Here is a 21,310-nt window from a genome sequence, read left to right on the forward strand (position 1 = left end):
GAGAAAGGGATGGGAGATATGCTGTTGGTATTGTATGTTATAAATGCAGGCTTTTAACCGGCGAAGTCTCTATGAGAGCTATGAAAGTGTGACATGACAAAAGACAAGAAAGAGTGAAAACTGAGCAAAACTGGCCTGTCTGCAGAAGGAAACTGGCCTGTCTGCAGAAGCAAAGGTGCCTGTTACTGACAATGGGTATAGGCCAGGAGTGGCCAACCTGAGCCTGAGAAGAAGCCAGAATTTACCAACGTACGTTGCCAAAGAGCCACAGTAATACATCAGCAGCCCCCGCATCAGCTCACCCACCCTGCTCCCAGTGCCTCCCACCCACCGGCAGCCCTGCGGATCAGCGCCTCCCACTCCCTCCTTACACCTCAGCACTTTCCTGGCATGCAGGAGGCTTGGGGCGGGGGGGGAGGAGTGAGGGCACTGCAGGCTCAGGGGAGGGGGCAGGAAGGGGTGGAGTGGGGGCAGGGCCTGTGGCAGAGCCAAGGGTTGAGCAGTGAGCACCCTCCGGCACATGGGAAAGTTGGCTCCAGCCCCGGAGTCGGTGCCTATACAAGGAGCTGCAAATTAACTTCTGAAGAGCCACATGTAGCCCCTGGTATAGGGAATGGGTGCAGTGGAACCTGCCCCAAACATGCGCTAGCTGCAAGGGTAGTGCAGGGCAAACCAGGTTCAGCACCCTTTCAAAAGGGGGGATTAAAACTGAGGGAAAGGAGTGGGGTGGGCCAAGGAGAGGGGAAGAGTGTGAGACTAGGGACAGGGGAGAAGGAGGTGGGAGAGGTAGTGGCTAAGGATGGGGGGAGAAAGGGGAAGAAAAGTTGGGAGAAGAAGGAAATGGGCAGTGAAAGGCAGGGGCCGGGGAGAAGGCGAGGTGGGAAGAGGGGCAGGAACGGGGTGCGGGCGGGCAGGGAGTCCGCCAGGGCCCAGCCTGTTTGCCATTAGCCTGCAGCACGGTGGGGATTGGAGGAGAGAGCGCCTGGGATGCTTCCTGATGAATAGCAGAGGGTCCGGGCCGTGACCGCAGGCTCAGCATGTGCTGGAGTCTCGCTGCACTTTCCCAGCCCCCCTGCCAGGATGGGGGGAGAGAGGGGGAGAGAGGCAGCGAACGGAACAGGGCGATCCGCATCCAGCAGCGCAACCAGCAGCCCGGAGCCGCCGCTTCCTGGAAGCAGAGGCTCGGGGGGGCGGACGGGACAGGCAGCCTCGATAAGGCGGCGGCTATCGGGGCGCCAGCTGCGGGGCTGGGCAGCAGACAGCGCGCGCCCGGCGGGAGGTTCGCAGCCCGCGTCCCTCCCGCGCTGAAGGCAGGTAGGAGACACCGCGCCGCGCGGGGGCAGACCCTGCCGGCGGCTCCCCAGGTGCGGGGGGGAGGGTGACCCGAGCTCGGGTGGCCGGGGGGGGGAGGCGCTGCCCGCCGCCGGTGCACCCGCCCCTGTGGAAAGGGGCTAGAGACACCCGGGGGGGGGGGTTGTTTCCGGCAGGGGTCGGTGCACCTGCAGGGCGTGTGCATGCGGCTCCCAGGTGTGTAGCCACTCCGAGATGTGCCGGCCCCTCTCTGTGTGTGTGTGGGGGGGGGTACAGTCACCAGCCACGCTCATGCATCGAGCTGTAGGAGGGGCACAGGCGCCGAGGGCTGCTGATGCACCTACAGGGGGTGCACAGCCGCGAAGACGCGCAGCTGCCCTTGAGGAGGGTGTAAATGCACGCGCAGGCGAGACCCGAGGAGCCGGAGGAAGCGGGTGGCTGTCTGCGGCAGGTGGACAAGCAGGGCAGAGGCACAGGACCCTGCTTCTTCCGCCGTGTGTTCTGGGTGTGTTGTTGCCTGGGCTGGTTACATTGGAATGACTCTTTTTTGGCTGCATGGAGATTGTTTTATTCACTCATAAATATAGCCTCGGGTGTTGGGTCTCAGGCCGGTTACATTTTCCCGTTGACAATGTTTAGATTCTCTGTAAAAAATGTGTCGATTCAGTTGGGCCATATGGAAATTGAACTGGTCATCAACTAAGGCAGCGCAGGGTTACTGGGGGAAAAATAAAGTTTTGTATTTGTGTTGGAGAGCGTATGGGATGGTGGTCGGAGCACAGGGCTGGCATTCAGCACTCCTGGGGTCCATTCTTGGCCACGGAACCAAGTCTTAAAATCCCTCTGTGCCTCCGTTTCCCCAGGCTGTAAAATGGGGATAATTATCAAACCTATTAATGAGACTTAATTATTTTTTGTAATGCATTAATGAAAGGCTTTATGGGAATGAAAGGAGGATTATATAGAAGGATAACAAACTATGTAAAATTCCCCTTGAGGGATATTTGGTATTGAACATAGTGACACATGTCCTAAAAACAGCTATTTGACAGTGGAGGCTAATGGAACCTGAATCTGAGCACACCTCACACACGAATCTAGTCTTGGTGTTGCTATTGATCCTCCTCATGCTCTTCATGTCACTGCCTCTGCTCTTCATGTCACTTTGCTGAGTGAGTGACACATGTGCTGCATGCAGAGTAGAGAAGAGGCTGCACAATACACACCAGGACAAGATAGACCTGATGTTAATGAATGGCAGCTCAAATCCCACTTGTTTGCCTAAGGGATGGGGAAGTGAGTCACTAAAAATACACACACCCTGCATATGATATGACATTGCACAACTGGCCTGGTATTCAGTGGGGTCTTCTGAAGGATGAAGTATCCAGCCAGCATACTGGATCGGGAGGATTGGTGGACTGTCCTGGGATGGGTTTCAGAGTAGCAGCCGTGTTAGTCTGTATCTGCAAAAAGAAAAGGAGGACTTGTGGCACCTTAGAGACTAACAAATTTATTTGAGCATAAGCTTTCGTGAGCTACAGCTCACTTCATCGGATGCATCAAAGCTTATGCTCAAATAAATTTGTTAGTCTCTAAGGTGCCACAAGTCCTCCTTTTCTTTTTGTCCTGGGATGGCAGCTCCAGTATCCCTATCTTGTGCTCTGCCTTGGAATCGGTTTGTAGCAGAAGCAAAATACTAATATTTCTATGTGGATGACATAGAGTCAAGACCTGGGAATCATAGGCCAAACAGTGGGATGTGTCCAGGGCTTCTCTATGAGGGAATGTAGGAAGAAGAGGATTCCTTTCTGTCAGATGAGAGCCCTCTCTGTTCCCTAAAACTTCCCTCCACAGGGGCAATGGTTAGTGGATCCATGTAGCTGCTGTTCTACCAACCCCACCCCATTTCCCCCCCTTGAAATCTGTCCCTTTGCAAATGCAAGATCTAGTTTCCCAAAAGAGAACCTGGTAGGTGTTTTCTTCTTTTTTGATTGTAAAGCACCTACAAGATCCAGTTTACTTGGAGGGAAGGATGATGGATTACAGGAAATGTGTCCTGTAGAGATGCTTGAAGGGTGAGAGGGTGAAAGTATGGAGGAAAAGGGCAGGATGGGGGTTCCCGTCATATACAGTTGTGTGAAATAAGGCAAGGAGTTAAGTGAGGGAGAAGGACCCAAAAAGAGTTGTTCATTATGAAGTTTGGGTGGAGCAAAGGAGAGGGGAATTGGAAGGAAAGAAGATATTTTATACATAAAAATGTCAATAAATACATATGTAATATTAGCTTTACTAAACATTTTAAACTAATGTTAAAATTATCTAATACACAGGTTAAAAAAAGAGTTTCTATACATGTGGGTATAATGCTTAAATTATCCCAAAGTCCAAAGTTTGGTTTAAAAAGTCATAAGGCCAAGAGGAAGTGAATAGTCAGAACGTAATTATCCAAACTGTAGTTTGCTCAGTACAAGATTTTGAATGATGACTGTCTGATGACAACCCAAAGTTACATACAGAGTAACTCTTGCAAAAAGCATCAGCAGACCTTTACTCATTACACATCCCTTTACTCATTACACGATCCTGAGTTTCATTTTGAGCTGAAGACGGCACTTCCAACAGCACAACAGGGACATACAGAGCCATTTCTGAAATACCAATTTTATCCTCTTTTTCTAACTTTTCCATTTATGTTGCCAGTTTGTTCTCTCCAAGCACCAATATTTAAACCAATATGTCTTCAAAGACAGAAGGCCTATAGCCATGATTTCTGTGGAGTATGGCTGCAAGGGAAAAATTGATATTCAGCCAGTCATTGAATTTGATCATTAGTGATGGAGGGAACTCTGTGATGATTTTGTTTTCTTCATCACTGATCCTGGAAATGCTATAATCATAGTGTACAGATCCAGTTTATCTTTTAATTGAGCAAGAAGTAGGTTCAGCTGTTTCAAGTAAGGTGATAAAATCTGTTTCACAGGGAACTTAAAGTGCTATAATGGTAGTTGTTTTCACCGTGTTTTACTACTGCTACTCCACGCTGAGCCAATGAGTTAAGTGAAAGAGAAACGGATTCTGTTTTGGCTCTTGCATTATGAATTAAGTTCCAACTCCATTAGTTTTTGCCTTGAGGTGTCCATCTCAACTGCAGCCTAACTACATCACTAAAGGGCCTCATTGGGTCATAGTCACTGGTGATAATGTATTAGCCTGAAAGAACCTAGCTTGCCTTTCAAAACCCAAGCTGAATTTGAAGGGCTGGCTGGTAGTTATAAAACACCCCCACCCCTCCATCTCTTTACTTGTTAACTGAGCAAATTTGATCTCAAGGCACTGGGAGACAATAGTTTGACCTAGAGTCATTGGGATGCTATTGTTAGCGACATTTCAGAGCAGAACTATATGGTAAGTATACTTATTGTGAGGTTGCTTAATTATAACAACCAACAGGGAAAGAAGATGGGAAAAGATCAGAATAAATCTCTACCAAGGAAATGTAGCCTTACGGTTAAAGTACATGATTGGGAATCAGGGTTACTGGGTTCTACCCCTAGTTCTGTCCTGCTCTTTCTGTGTAACTTTGAATAAGTTGCTCAGGGTACAACTTCTTAAGTGTTCACCAATTTTGAGTGTCTCAGTTTCTGGTACCTTAGAGACTAACCAATTTATTTGAACATAAGCTTTCGTGAGCTACAGCTCACTTCATCGGATGAAGTGAGCTGTAGCTCATGAAAGCTTATGCTCAAATAAATTGGTTAGTCTCTAAGGTGCCACAAGTACTCCTTTTCTTTTTGCGAATACAGACTAACACGGCTGCTACTCTGAAACCTGTCAGTTTCTGGTGGCTCAATATGAGATACACAAGCCATGAGTTTTAGTGGTGCTCAATACCTACAACTCCAGCTAAAGTCAGTGGGATCTGTGGATCCTCGGCACCTCAGTAAATCATGCCCTACATGTGTCAAGATAAGCAACCAAAAATAGAGGCACCCAAAATTAATGGCCACTTTAGAAAATTTTGGCCTAAGCAGTGTGCCTCAGGTTTCTCATCTGTGAAATGGTGATAATACTGCAGTGCAGTAAGGGTTAGTCCATGTTTATATAGCTCTTGGAAGAAGATAAGTACTAAGTATTGTTAATTTCTCCATTATCCAGGAGGACTTTACTCCTGAGAGCATTCTGCACCAAAAAATTAAAAATTATGTGCACAATATTTTAAAATTCTTCAAAATTCTGCAAATTTTATTTCTCAATTAAATGTGGAGGCTCCAGCATGGCACTGGGGAGCACAGGCCACTGGCTGCACGGTGGTGGAAGAGCACTGTGTAGCTCACCCCCAGGACACAGACTCAGTGGTGAGATGGCACCCAATCCAGTGCAAGGACCGTGCCCGCCCCAGAAACATCCCAGGCCCTGCCCCTCCATGCCAGGTGCACGGGTGTGGGCAGGCAGGCTCAGTAAGGCAGGATCCAAGTGTGGAGGGACTTAGTGTGAAGGGTTCCAGCTGTGGGTTGAGAGGGGTCTGTGTGGGGCAATCTGGGTGCAGGCAGCTCAGTGGGGAAATCCAGGTATGGGAGGCATCTGGATGCACAGGGGCTTGTTGGGGGGTTCTGGATGCAACGGGACTCTGTGGGGGAGTGGGGGGTCCAGGTGAAGGTGGTTGGGACTCAGCGGAGGGGGGGTCCGGGGTGGGGGCTCAGTTGGGGGTCCAGATGCTGGGAGAGTGGGACTCAGTGGGGTGGGAATCCAGGTGCAACTGGATGGGACTTGGTGGGGTGGGGATCCAGGTGTGGGTGGTTTATCGGGATGGTCCAGGTGCAGGGGGAGTGGGGCTCATCCGGGAGGTTCTGAGGGCGGAGGAGGTGAGGCTCATTGTGAGGATCTGGGTATGAGGGGGTCTGGACGCATGGGGGTTGGGAGGATGGGGGTGCAGCTCCCTGCACAGGGATCCCTCTCCCCGCAGCTGAGGAGCAATGGGTGCAAGAAATGGGTGGGGGAAGTTTGCAGAGCTTCCTGCAGCTGGGGGAGAAATCTGGGGTTGGGTCTGACCTGGCCTTGGATCCCCTGCCCAGCACTGATTAGTAGCTGAGCCCGACACAGGGTAGGAGCCACCAGCCATGTCTTCTTCAGTCCTGCCCCCAGCCCCACAGTGATTTACTTCTCCGCCAGCTGCCCTGGTCACCCAAAACATACTGCTGGGGAGGGTTGCATGACCGCTCTTGTGGCTTCCCTTTGCTTCCCTGTCATAAAGTCATTTTTCTGTGGGGAAGCAAAGAAATCTGCAGGGGACATAAATTCTGCACATGCGCAGTGGCGCAGAATTCCCCCAGGAGTAGGACTTCTTTCTGTGATCAGGAAGAGATCTTTGTTTCTCTCAGCTGTGAAATAACATGACAGTTTCTCACACACTGAGCAGAAATGGTGATAACTAAGTGTTCTTCATTTTGTTTAAAAATACAGTCCCAAAGGATTTTTTTTCCCCCAAATGATCCCAGGAACACTTTCAGCCTTGTTGTTTACAGTGAAGCATGAGAATCAATAGCAAATATTCTATGTCATTGTGGAGGCAGAAGAGGGTATGTGATCACATGTGTCTGCAGAGCTATCTGTGCTTCACATTCTTGCAGACAACAAACAACAACACAGCTCACTCTTCCAAAATAGTTAACATTCTGGCCCAGAGTTACAGTACCAGATGTGTTGCCACAGAAACAATTTAAAGGGAGAAGGACCTTCAAGTGAATAGTCTTTATAGTGGTAAATATAAAAGTTATGTACATATTTCAGAGACTGTAGGGGTTTTTTTTGTATGCGTGTATATGTGAGACAGAAAGAGTAGGGGGGAATTGTACTTTTCCTTTCCTACATCTGTTAGCATTTTAAGATTCTCCATACAGGACTGGAAATTGAAGAATACTCTATTAGGGACATGATTTATGCACCTTAGAGACATTTTTATTAAATCCTGACTGGATTTTATAAACTTTTTTTCCTTGAAAAGCTGTGCATTTTGCTAGCTGATTTATTCAGCCCCATTTGCAACGTGCTTTGGAAGCAATTTCAAATAACAGTTGTTTCTTTGAAAGTAAGGAAGCGTATCTGACTACATAGAACTAGACCAGATTTTGATGCTGACAATTACTAGCACATTCTAACCTACAACAGTTGACATGTTGATGAAAAGAGGGAATCTAGTTGGGAAATAACTTTGTTTTATCTCACATGGGAAGGCTTGGAATATACGTCACTGAGGTCCCTATAACAGTTGCAGCATGGGAAGGATCAGGAGTATGAAAATGGTGTTGGAGGTGGCACGTGCAGAGAGGAAAGGCAGATGTGTGCGAGCATCTCTATGGCACTGGATAGTTGCCACAGGCAACATGCCCTCCTCTCTATTGCCACAAACTCATATTGCAAAATGTGACATAGGTTGCTTAACTCCCTCTGCATGGCTTTTACATGCCACAAAGGGGGCATATGCTTCCAGGAGCGGCACACACTGCCTGGGGTAGCATAGCAAGGAAAATAGTCAGGAAGGCCAAATTTACATTAGGAAAGGTTTGCTGATATAGCTGTGTCAGCAAGCCATGCTAATGTAGACACAGCTTATATTGGCAAAAAAAAGTGCTTTTGCAGGTATAGTTTATATACAGTATAGCTTATACTGGTTTCCTGAATGAAATAAACTATATCAGCAAAAGCACTTATATGTCAGTCTGCAGTAGGGCTTTTGCTGATATAGAAATGTCATAAAAAAAATCACATCCCTAACTGATGTTACTATACTGGCAAAAGTTTCTAGACCTGTAGGCCTGGCCAAAGAGTCTGGAAATAATGTAAACAGACCAAGCTCCACAAAAAATGGCTCTTTTGTTTTCACATTTATTTGTCATTCTTGCCATTGAAAGGCCTTGCTCCTTGCCAGCTTTGCAACCCTACTATCTCTGCACTGAAGAAAGCAACATCAGTGATTTCCCCACTGAAATCATGGGTGAAATCCTTGCCCCATTGATGTTAATGGCAAAACTCCCATTGACTTCAGTAGGGCAAGAATTTCACACTCTGTACTTTTGGTGATAGGACCTCTCCTTCTGTGTGTCTGAAAGATGTTAGCCTAAAAGCCTTAAACTGAGAATGGTTTATCTCATTTAACTCCCCTCTCCCCACTCCTTAAATTTAAAACCTGACTTTACTTTACTATCATAAACATGTCCCTCAGACATCTCTATACCTCTTAAATATCAGACATTTTAGACCCTAAGTTACCTGGATTGGACGCCATTTTGGTGTTCCCTCACTTTCATTGTTGAAAATTATTTATATCAGAAATAAGGAATCAGGAAACTGAAATTATACTCAGAGTTATTTATGCTTCTGGACAGAATCCTGCATCATTTTAAGCTTCCTGCTGAATAACTTTTTTGGGATCTGTCATTTTTGGGACTGTCACATTCTGTATCACACATTTAGGCCTAGCCAAATTGAAAGGCCTGTACATCACAATGTGAGATCAGCTATAAAGATAAGAAACTGGTCACTACCCTTCATTCCTTATTCAGATAAAAATTTCATTGACTTCTGGGGGAGTTTTAGGTATGCAAAGAATTCAGATTTGGGCCCACAGTTGGTGTCTGCAAGGTTAGAAATAAGTTTGGGGTACAAAATTTGGGTCTAAATCCAGCTCTACACTTCTCCATAAATACAGAGATGTTGGGATTTAGGATTTTGATTCAGCAGCTGCTTGGGACAGAGCCAGTCATGACGTTAGCAAACAGATCCAAACTTCTCACTAGTTTGTTCATATCTCTTTTGTTTGGGCCCTTCAGTAGATGGGATATGTCTTTGTGTATGTGTAGCGCATCCCCACTCAGACGCTATAATTAAATCTTTCTATTGAAAATTTCTATTTCAGGTGCTCATAATTTTCTCAAAAATTGTCCTTTGGGTCTAAAATTTCCTGTGGTTGTTTTCAACCCAGAATATAATATGTTTGGAAAATTTGAACTATGTCCACTCAATTACTTTTGTGTTATTCAAATGCATTTTTTTTAAAAATGCATGTTTTCAATTTACATGTTTTCTATATTTTTCTTTGAATTCACATAACTTCTTGTTTTTATTATTTAAATTGTAACACACTTGAAATATGCTGCACCCCCTCCCTCCCCCCATATGAGTACCCATCCATTCCCCAACACCAGGACTGGACAGATAAACCAAAGAAGAGAGCAACTGAAAGAGCTCAGTGTGCTAAAGGATTTTCATTTAGTGCTCTGGTGATAACATGAATAGGTTTACATTTCCATCAGTGCAGGCGAAATACAATTTAAATAACCTTTAGCTATTTGTGCTCAAGATTTCTGCAATATTTACATTCTATAATTGAAATAGCACAAAAAAGTTCAAAGGGTCACTCCAAATTATAAGAAAGGATTTGTTTTATGAAATCTGTAGAGTTAAAATGAGAGGCCAGCATTTCTGAAAGATTTAGCAAATGGTGTGGAAAATGCACATAATGCTGGATGAGCAATTACCACTGTTGTGTGAACAAATTGGGTAATTGTGTGTGCAAATGTGGTTAAGATGTGGTCTACATACAAAGTTTCACTGCTTTAAGTAAAGGTGTAAAGTTAAACTGATAATGCAACTTTGTGTCTGGACACTGTTACATTAGTTTAAATTTCGTTGGTTTAGCTTGTACCTTTTCTTTATTACAAGTGAAAGGTAAACCAATATATACCCAGTTTAAACTGATGTAAGAGCGTCCACACATACAGTTGCACCAGATTAACTGCATTGCTTTAATATCAGACCTGAGGCCTGATCTACACCTATAAATGAGATTGACTTACACCTCTCAGGGCTGTCAAAAATTTTTCACCTTGTATGATGCAGTGAGTTTGACCTAACCCCCACTATAGACCCAGCTAGGTCAATGGAAGAATTCTTCTGTTGACCTAGCTACTACCTCTCTTGGAAAGGTGGATGTACTACAGCAATGGAAGAACTCCTCCCATCGCTGTTGTAAGTGTCTACACTACAGTGCTACAGCAGCACAGCTGCAGCACTTCTATAAAGAAAAGGAGGACTTGTGGCACCTTAGAGATGAACAAATTTATTTGAGCATAAGCTTTCGTGAGCTACAGCTCACTTCATCGGACGCATTCAGTGTGCTTCTATAGTGTTTCTAGTGTAGACGTGCCCTAAGCTATATGGGTATAGGTACTTTTATACCAGTATAACACAGGGAGCAGGACCTGTAATGTGCAGGGCTCTGAGACCTTTCAAAACTACACTTGTATTGTTAAAGAAACAAAACTTTCTACTGTAGACAAAGTCTAAGAATGGATTCTTAAAAAGCCAAACAGTGACCATACTGTGAATAACTGTTGGTTGCAGTGAGAGTTTTGAGTGCTGAAAGGAGTTAAGAATTGGGTTTATAGATTTTGAAGGACTTGGGGACAAAGGTGCTATTGACTGTGTGCACAAAATTCAAGGCCATTTTGACATATGTTCCCCTAATAGTTTATGCTGATGATACCCATAATAGTTCAAAGTACATTAAAAATAGTTTCAGCTTTTTAAATAAATGTTTTAGGTGGTTTGATCCTAACTGGTTCCATTGATGAAAACACTGTATCCAGGAGAGTGGTTTGAGCATTGGCCTACTAAACCCAGGGTTGTGAGTTCAATCCTTGAGGGGGCCATTTGGGATCTGGGGCAAAAATTGGGGATTGGTCCTGCTTTGAGCAGGGGGTTGGACTAGATGACCTCCTGAGGTCCCTTCCAACCCTGATATTCTATGATTCTATGATTTGCCAGCAACCTCTATCCAGGACTTCCAGTTATGTTCCTTCCTTCTTTCTCTGTAACTGACTCTCTTGTTTCTTAGACTCTTCTTAAATTGGGTCTTGGGTGATTTATACTGATAAAATGATTAGAAGAGTCTGACACCACTGTGAACTTTCTATCTCTGGCAGTCGCCTTGCTACTGGTAGTCATTGATAAGCAGAAGAGTATGTGCTGGCTGATGAGGCACTATTCAGCCAGTTCCTTTCAGTCCAGTTTCCTGTCACAGTGGTTAATGACCCCCAGAAAACCAATTCTTTCACCAGTTTGCTCGGATTTTTTTTTTAAATGATAGTTTATGAGGTCAATTACCATTTCTTTGCTTCTTAAAGGGAATCTGTGGAGGAAATTGTGCCCTCTATTGCTTCTCTTTGATATGTAAAGAAGTCCAAGAAAGTTTTGTAAATAAACTTTTATTTTCATCTCGTTTTATAACCTTGGAAGTATCAGGCACATCAAATCTTGTCTTTCTTGTTTTTATTAGAGGATTCCTTGGAGGACCAGAGAAACAGCATGGGGAACTTTTCTCAGTGCTTAATTGAATATGCAAAGGGCGTTGAATCTTTCACAAAGATATCTTTTCTCCCAACTGTGTGTCAGATGTTTGAGTGAAATAGATATTAACAAAAACAAAACAACCCTGCAAAGAATTATAAAAAGACTGACCACTCACAACTGCTCAGATTTACTCTTTTGGAGCCTGTAATGTCCTTCCAGAAATAACAGACTAGAAAAGGCTTCAGAGTAACAGCCGTGTTAGTCTGTATTCGCAAAAAGAAAAGGAGTACTTGTGACACCTTAGAGACTTTCCACAGTATGCATCCAATGAAGTGAGCTGTAGCTCACAAAAGCTTATGCTCAAATAAATTGGTTAGTCTCTAAGGTGCCACAAGTACTCCTTTTCTTTTTTAGACAAGGCTTGAATTTCTAGTTAAAAATAAAGAGCAGAATAAAAATATATTAAAAACAAATCTTTAAGGTCTTTTTACTTCAAAAAGAAAAGGCACATTTTTTAAAATAACTTTTTATCTGATTACTGGCCCAACCCAATTCCAGGTCATGCATCCTGGTAGATAATATTCCTTTAGCCGCTGCTTCCCAAGTCACCATGCTTTAAGATCTTGTTAAGTGTATAACCTTTACGATATAATTTATTGTATTTCATTTTGTGTGGATCGTTTGCAATTAAGCATTCTTTCAGGTGGGCCTTGTTTAGCTACATCCATCACAAAAATAAGCTCTGGGGCAAGGAGTAGAAAAAGGGTCTGAGCCAACCAATGTTTATTTTCATTATTAATCATTTATATTATGTTAGCTCCTAGATGCTCCAATCCAGAACCAGGGCCCCATTGTGCTAGACTCTGTTCCCTTCCCATCCTCCCTCTCCTTCACCCTCACAAAGCTGTATATTTCTTTTGCTGTTGTTACATTCTAATGGAGCAGGCAGTATTTCTTGTCAAAGTCCCAGTCTGTAGTATTAGTGAACAGGTCAATAAGAAATTTATAAAGACAGATCCTGGATGGATTTTAGGCAGGCTCTAAACTATGAATCTGAGGGAAAATGGTGATGCATCTTTTCTATAGAAGCCCATAACTAATGCATTTTTCCAGTGTGTAAGCCAGCTTATGATTACAGAGGTCTTCCATTGAAGTTATGGCAAAGCTCCCAGTGACTTTGATGGGAGCAAGATTGGGCAGAGTGGTAGTGGTCCTGGAAACCTTACCTGTTGCTGTATTAGAAGCAGAAAATACTTTATAGTTTAAGACACAACTGATGCACAGAAGTAGTTTAAAGAATTTTACATTTGGCCAGATTTCCATAGCCAGTCAGAGTTTTAGTTGCATCTGACCCTAGATGATCTGCTTTGAAAAATAGGCTTTAGAGTCCTTGTTTTGCCTGCTAAATGCAAACCAGGTGCAGGGCCAGATCCTCACCTAGTATAAATCAGTGTAGCTCCATTGACTTCAATAAAGCTATGCCAGTTTACACTAGCTGAGGATCTGGCTTACTGAAGTGATGTTCCCCTTAAAAGACCAAGCTTTGCTTCCCTTACTTACATGAAATATGCCAATGGGATACTTTTGTAAATTAGGTGAGTAGCATTTAGGTCACTGTGGCTGGGCCTGCAGTCTAGTTTAGATGTGATCTACGACTCAGAGGGGCAGATTGTTGAAGTCAATAGAACTGTAACAGTTTGCACAAGCTGGGGATTTGCCACCTAGTCTGGAAGCACCATGCTTGTGCGGCTCTCAGTAATTCAAAATCTGGACAGAACTTTTACTGAATCTGGCATGTTCTTCCCAAACTCCTACCTCATTAGTTCATCTTAGAAGGGGTAAAACATCTGTTTCTAAGTAGAGCTGTGTGGTTACTGACTGTTTTTTTCCCCTGCAAAATCTCTAAATCTGGCCATTTAAAACCAATGGTTTATAAGAGCTGGAGTGGGCCATTTGCAAACTTCATCTCATTAAAAACCAAACCAAACCAAATGAAATCAGGGAGTAACAGCATAAGAGAATATGGGCTACAAATGGCGAAAGCTTGTGTGCCAAGATTGGATAGGAACAATGCTTTGGTGTGCTAGAAATGAAAGGGCAAAAAACACAAACACACCCTTGTATTGGCAGAGATCCTTATTGTCCCCTGTAAGGAAGGTACCATGGCTGGGAAGCCTTTGTGTGTCAGCAGAGAAAACAGGTTACACAGAACGTAATGGCAGAGATTAGTACTGCAACAGCAATGACTAGACCTCTCCACCCCTAATTCATTAGAAATCATAACTTTTCAAGCCTTGCCTGTTTGTCTTAAGAGATGTTGGGCCAAATTTGTCCCCAGCAAAATTTCCAAAAATGATTAATGATTTGTGGGACCCTTAACTTCTGGGTGCCCAACTTGACATGCCTTAAATGGACTTAACTCGCAGAGGGTGAGTTTTCAACACTTGCTGAAAATCAGCCCCCTTTAAGGTGCCTCAAGTTGGGCACCCAAAATCACTTGTGAAAATGCTGACCTCTTTTTTGTAACTCCATCATCACTCAGCACTTCACTGGATTGTGCCTTAAGGAAATCATTTAGCTTTAGCTGTCGACAAAGACAAGTTATAGAGTAACTCCATTCCCAGTGACCTGATGTTTTGTATTAATTTCCATTTCTCTGTCTGCCATGTGCTTCTGGAGACTAACCCTGTTTTATCAGACTCATTATTTTCTAGGGAGCAAGAGCGGAATGGCAGAATGTACTGTACATCCCACATCTCCCATGGCCTTACTAGCTGCCCATCACATCAAGTGTCCTGGGGTCCTTGAGGGATTAAAGCCTTGGTCATGTGGCTGTCATAATGGCTAGGATCCAGATTTTTAAAGGTACTTAGGCCTTGCTGCGTTCATCATTGCAATGCCTAAATGATTTAGGAGCCTAAATCTCAATGGCAAAAGGAAGCCAAAATCCCATTGACTATTGAGATTTAGACTCCAAAGTGCCTGCATTACTTTTGAAAATGAGATTTAGGCTTCTAAATCAGTTAGGCATTACGATGTTGAGCGCAACAACTCCTAAATACCTTTAAAAATCTGGACCTGAGTCTTTAGCAAGGGAGGCTAGTTTTATAATGTCAAGACTAAATGAGAAGTATAATGGCTCCTTCTTATATTGCCAGAAGTCTGTCCTGGTAGAAATTCCCATATAGTGTGATTTGCAGAGCTGGCCTTTTGGAGATATTTAAAGGAGAGGCTGAGGGAACTGGGGCTATTTAGTCTGCAGAAGAGAAGAGTGAGGGAGGATAGCAGCCTTCAACTACCTGAAGGGGGGTTCCAAAGAGGATGGAGCTCGGCTGGTCTCAGTGGTGGCAGATGACCGAACAAGGAGCAATGGTCTCAAGTTGCAGTGGGGGAGGTCTAGGTTGGATATTAGGAAACATTTTTTCACTAGGAGGGTAGTGAAACACGGGAATGGGTTACCTAGGGAGGTGGTGGAATCTCCATTTTTAGAGGCCCGGCTTGACAAAGCCCTGGCTGGGATGATTTAGTTGGTGTTGGTCCTGCTTTGAGCAGGGGATTGGACTACATGACCTCCTGAGGTCTCTTCCAACCCTGATATTCTATGAAAGGCACCTCATGCTGCTGAACATCAAACTTCATTACTGCTTAGGCATACCTACCCACTTTGGCTGCAGTGTGCATGCACATAAATGTAGGTGCCCATGGTACATTACATCACCATGGTTTCCAGCAGGGGTTAAAAGAACCAGGAGAGTCTGAGCCCTAAAGCCCCAAGGCTTTCATAGTAGAGCTACAGGGGAAGTTTTGCTCTGAATAAGTAGCAGGCTGTTGTAGCCTCTGGGACCAGCCACTAGAGGGAGACATAATCACATGCACTTAGCCTGTTTATTACATTTGTACAGGCATGCACTTGGGTGGGCTGGGGGGAAAGGAGAAGTGTGTTACAGGAGAGATGTTTGACGGAAATACTCAGGATTTCCCAGTTGACAAAGGGAAGCTTATCTGTGGCAGTGGCTGTAGAATTTGGCGCATCAGTGTTAGGCAGACTTTCCTTATCAGAACTAGAAAGGGCTGTTTGTTGCTTGTAAATAGTTCACTTTCTCAACACCATCTGCTTATTCTCTTGGTAGGATTTTTTTAAAGTATTCATTAGAATCCATCTAACTGCAGTCTCAGATCCTGCCAAAGCAGAACAAGCTATGAGTCAGGCTAGTGTGTAGAGCCTGGTGCATTCCAGAATCCCTGGTTCAGGCTTTAAAGTTTGTCATCAAGCTTGAAATTGAAACCAGAGGCGCAAGCAGCGGGGTCTGAGCTCGTAAATCAGCCGGTAATGGATGGATTGTTCCCTGCCTTTCCCTGAGGAAGAAAGCAAAACTCCAGGGAGGGTGCCAGAGCAGCCTCACAGCGACACCTCAGTGCCACGGGTGGAGCCCTGATACAGGCAGGCATGAAGCCACCCCACATACTGTGGACTCAACATGTGGATGAATGAGCATGCCACATGAGTATGCCACACACCGGGGAGGGAACTAAACTGCACAGGGCTTGTGGTTAAATCCAAACCGATTCTTGCCATAATATTCCCAAAGCATTTTAAAAATAACAGTGGGATTTACTGCCTGCCCTGATTCTGGCGAACAGTCTGGCTGGAAGAAGTGGGAGCTTTACAGCCAGCATGTGGCCTGTAACTTCTCTTTTCTGCTTCAACCATCTAATATCCTGCCACTAGGGGGAGAGTCAAAGTGAACCTCAAAACTAACAGCTACACCTCCCACTCCTGAAAAATAATTTCCAGATCATGTTCAAATAGGGGTCAAATTTTGCTGTCAGGGAATGCAGTGTACATCTGGAGTAATTCCACTGACTCTGGATTCACACCAGTGTCACAGGCAGCAGAATTTGGCTTTATGTGCTTAGACTGAAGCCAATTAGAAATGCAATGGCATTTTGAATACATTACTTGAAAAGCAGGTTACATTGTACTTGAGAGGCCGGGCCTGAGATCATGGTTGTGCTTTTTCCCTGCAGCAGCTGGTTATCTCACAGATCCATATGCAGCCCAGGGATAGCTGTCTGAGGGGGCTGGTTGTGATGCTATGCACTGGTGCAGGGCAAACACAGAGCCCTGAATTTGGCTCTTGGAAGTTGTGTAAGGCCCCATCTGCTGTGCCCTCAGAGCTGGGTTTAAACTCTTGAAGCTAGCCAATGTGGGTGGGACTCAGCTGTATGATAAACCAGTCTAATGTGTTCTTAAATATGCCTGAGGGAGTGGCATAAAGGGGAAAGTGATTTCAGATATTTGGTCTTAAAATAGATATTTAAGGGTTAAATGTATTTTATGGGTAAAATTTTCAAAACTGCCTAAGTCCCATTTGCCAAAGTGAAGTAGGCCCTTAGGGGCCCAACTCAAAGTCAATATGATTTAGGCACTTAGGAGTCTAGGTCACACTGACTTTCAATGACACTTGGGCTTCTACAGACCTAACTCACTTTTGAAAATGGGACTTAGGCTCCTATGTCTCCTAGGCACTACTGAAAATGTTACCTTATACCTAGAAGTCTATTAGGGCCTGAGTGAAACTGGCATGGGGCAGGGAGTTCCACAGCAGCATGTGTATGGGTATTGGTGTAAAAAAAATCTTCCCCTTACAGGCTGTGGATCTGTAGCAGAATTGCCCTGTAACCACTGCTCAGCCTCAGGGCATGAAGGGGTGGTTGGCTTGTGAATCTGTGTAGTCACAGAGCCACTGGATACCTTCTCTCTCCAGACAGCTTTAGCTTGGTCATGCCAAGCTGCTGCCAAGCACAGCTCTATGACAGGCTCTCCACATCCTGCACAGCAGACTGCGCCAGTCTGGCTGCCTATGTTGCATTATGCTCCTGGGGAGTGTGGGGTGGAGAAGGTGCAGAGGGGAAGAAGCAGAATTTGATCCTCAACATGTTAGAGGCAAGATGCAAAACTTTGAGTGGATTGGGGTGGGATTTTCTAAAGCTCTCCGTGTTGTGCTAACTCTGCTCCCATTGGCTCCAGGGATTATATCAGTCTTTGATTAAAAACCAAAAACAATAATTAAAAATTGTACATTTTACAAGCTCTTTGTGGAAGTCTGTAAGGATGTCTTACCTCCAGCTTTCTTGGAAACCTGGGTTCATGCTTTGCTTGCCAGTCTGAGACAACAAGCTTCAGTGCCAAAATAATTATGTCTATCAATTAGATCTTTTGGACTAAAACTGAATGGCATGTGACCTTTCTGTACTTGTCCTGCACTTCCTTATATCTGTAAGTTTCCAAGGGCAAGTATACACTTGAGGAAAGGAAGTCCATTTGTATGCAGTATACATAATGCTGTGTGAAAATGTCCCTATGAGAAAGGATTAAAAAGATGACATTCCCATTCCAGGAGTTAAAATGGCCTTTCCAGCTCTAGAAAAATAACGAGAGAAAGGTTCTTTAGTTCTGACATTAACAATATTATTGCCATGACTGGGTAATAATATAAAAGGAAAGTTGAAAAGTTAAGTTTTTTAATCATAAATTTGGAATGTTTATCCAGTAAAGTATCTAGTGAAGGAGACATTGCTACTGAGGTCAGTGGTCTCTCTAAAGAATGCTTGGGAGCAGAGATTACATATAGTGTGTACTTTCCCAGTGGATTTTACACTATGTTGTATGTAAAATGGAGCCTTAATTTTTTGTTTAGTTTGCTTGCTTCAAAATAACTAATGGCTGAGTTCTGAAGCTGCATACATCAGTAGACATGGGGATTTAGGTGAGGCTACTCATGTGTCCCAGAACTGCAAGACTGGGCCCTAAATCTAAGAATGTGTATTTAGCACCTGATCTGTACTCACTGAAAGTCAATGGCAAAGCTCCCCTTCAACTCAGTGGTGCAGGATCAGGCCTGTAGTCTCTCTACAAAATGTGTTGGAGTCCATTGTTCCCAAGCTTTTCAATTAATGAGGGGGAGAAAACAATCTTTGATCATATGAATGTGATGCGAGCAAAACGAAGCATTGTTTGCAAAATGAGATGTAGGCCAGGTCTATACTAGAAACTTTTGACAGTAGAATAATATCAGACAGAGGTGTGATTTTTTTAATGGCATTTTTATACTAGTGAAAGCCTTAGTGTACATGCAATTATTTGGGGGCAAGGGGATAAGACACACACACACAAAAAGCCTTTTGCTGGTATTTTGTTCTAAAAACTGGTATAAGCTATGCCAGCAAAACCACATTTTTGCCAGAAAAGCTGCACCTCCAGTAGGTCGATTTGCCAGTATAGCTAGCTATATCGGCAAACCTTTTCTAGGTGTAGACTAAATATTACCAGAAGGTAATTCATTCTCTTTACTTAGTTTTGGTTCCATCTATAATGGAGATTGAGTTTGGTTAAAGATGGTGTAGAAACCATTCCTGCCAGCACAGTTTGTCTGGCCAGCGTGCAGCAGGCATAAGTCTGATCCATGTACTTACTGTAGGCAGATTCATGTGAAGCCCCATTGACAGCCACAAAGCTCCAAATGGGCACAGGGGTTGGCATATGTTGATCCAATTTCAGAATCAGAGACATAGTTCCTTATGTAAAGTGCTGGGCACACTTGAGGCTACTGCATAAAAGGATTAAATTGTGATAAGACAAAATACAATTACTCCCTTTGTCTTTCACAAACCTGAAGAAAGAGAGTGCCTTGTGTATCCTACCCAGTCAATGCCACTACCATTCAGCTAAAGCAAAATAATTTATCAGGAATAATAAATACTAGTAGTAATCAAAATAAAGAGAGGGAAAAGTAAGCATTAAGCAGTATATGACAAATTTAGAGTGATCTATGTAGGACCAAAAAAAAAAAAAGAGTTTTTTGGGTACTATGTGTCTAACAAAGTTAACATCCAAAGTAAAAGACAAAGTAGACCAGTGACATAACACATCCTCTGCTCAGTCACTTGTGTCTCATATTACAACATTATGGAAGGATGGCACAGAATGTTCTCAGTCTACACTATTAGGGATCTGAGATGATGTTCATACTTAAGGCCTGATATTCATCTTGAGCACAATCTGGCCTCCATTTTTGTGGATAGTATTTTGTAGCTGTAGATCGCTGATGCCCACCTTTTGTTGCATGCAATGAACTGTGGGTGCAAATATTTATTAATTATATGAGTAGCTATCTGATATGTTGGCACAAACAGGTCAGGGGAGATCTAAGTACTAATATATGTATCCACAATTTATTGCAGGAAGCAAAACTCAAGTACAATTGTTTTCAGATATACACTAAATGGAAAAAGTGTGTTTCTTTTAATTAACAGAAATGGGATGTTTTACTATTTTATACAGGCACTAAAGCCTTCTCTAGCGATAGTATAATGAATGCAAATAAATTTCTTGGAGTCATTTAAAAAACCATAACTACTAGTTTAAAAGGACAAAACATCAGTAGAAATATTTGCAATCAGTCAATGAGTCATATTTTCCTCATAAAATTGTTGAAACTATTGTGCCCAGAAACAAGCAAGAATGTGACTAGGGTCGGAAAAGTTTAGGCATAAACACAAACAGAAACCAGGTTTTTGTTTGCGGGGGACTGAGGGTAGTTTGGCTTTAGGAATATCCTAATACTAACAGATTCTGAGTACTGCAGGCAACCTGAGCTGAGTTTTAGTACCTATTGCTGAGTATAGTGGAACCTTTGGTCCTGTAGTCTGGTTATATGAGCACGGTGCAGCACAGTGTTAAAGTGACTTTGTGGCATTGCAAGTTGTTAAAATTGGGACAAATTAGCTTATTCCCTTAAATCAAAAAATACAAAATTTATTATGAGGGAATTAGAATCTCAATCCAGCAAAATCAGACACTTAACATTTGACTGAGTTAATCTGTGACAGTTTGGGAGATTTGCTTAAGCCCCACCAAAATGTGGATACTTAGGTTTTTGTCTACACTACTGGGTTAGGTCGAATTTAGCCATGTTAGGTCAATTTAAAAATGACTGTGTCCACACAACCAACCCCGTTCCATCAACCTAAAGGGCTCTTAAAATCAACTTCTGTACTCCTCCCCGACGAGGGGAGGAGTGCTAAAATCGACCTTGCTGGGTCAAATTTGGGGTAGTGTGGACGCAAATCAACAGTATTGGCCTCCAGGAGCTATCCCAGAGTGCTCCATTGTGACCGCTGTGGACAGCACTTTGAACTTTGATGCACGAGCCAGATACACAGGAAAAGCCCCGGGAACTTTTGAATTTCATTTCCTGTTTGGTCAGCGTGGCGAGCTCAGCGGCACTCAGCAGCACAGGGGACCATGCAGTCCCCCCAGAATCGTAGAGCGTAGAGCATTTCTACGCTCCCCCTATCATCTCCATCCCTGAGGTTATTGCAGATTAGAAGGTGAAAAAAAAAAGCACTCATGATGACATGTTTTCCGAGCTCATGCAGTCCTCCTGCACTGATAAGGTACAGCTTAATGCATGGAGGCATTCAGTGGCAGAGGCCAGGAAAGAATTAAGTGAGCGCGAAGAGCGGAGGCAGGACATGATGCTGAGGCTAATGGAGGAGATGGTATGATGAGATAACATGATTTTGGTAATTAATTGATCTTTAAATATTCATGGTAAATAGGCCTGATGGGATGTTAGATGGGGTG

General features: G+C 43.7%; 1 protein-coding gene across 1 annotated transcript in view; it reads left to right on the top strand.

Annotated features, from left to right (window-relative positions):
- The first annotated feature begins 1,106 nt into the window (after positions 1 to 1,106).
- The window catches only part of RIPOR3 (RIPOR family member 3), a 69,071-nt gene continuing 48,867 nt past the window's right edge, over positions 1,107 to 21,310 (top strand). The window contains exon 1 of the mRNA XM_084646055.1: positions 1,107 to 1,314. The gene's annotated coding sequence lies outside the window, so the exon portion shown is untranslated. The remainder of the gene's footprint in view (positions 1,315 to 21,310) is intronic.

Source organism: Lepidochelys olivacea (genome assembly GCF_965140295.1).
Source record: "Lepidochelys olivacea isolate rLepOli2 genome assembly, chromosome: 13".
NCBI lineage: Eukaryota > Metazoa > Chordata > Testudines > Cheloniidae > Lepidochelys > Lepidochelys olivacea.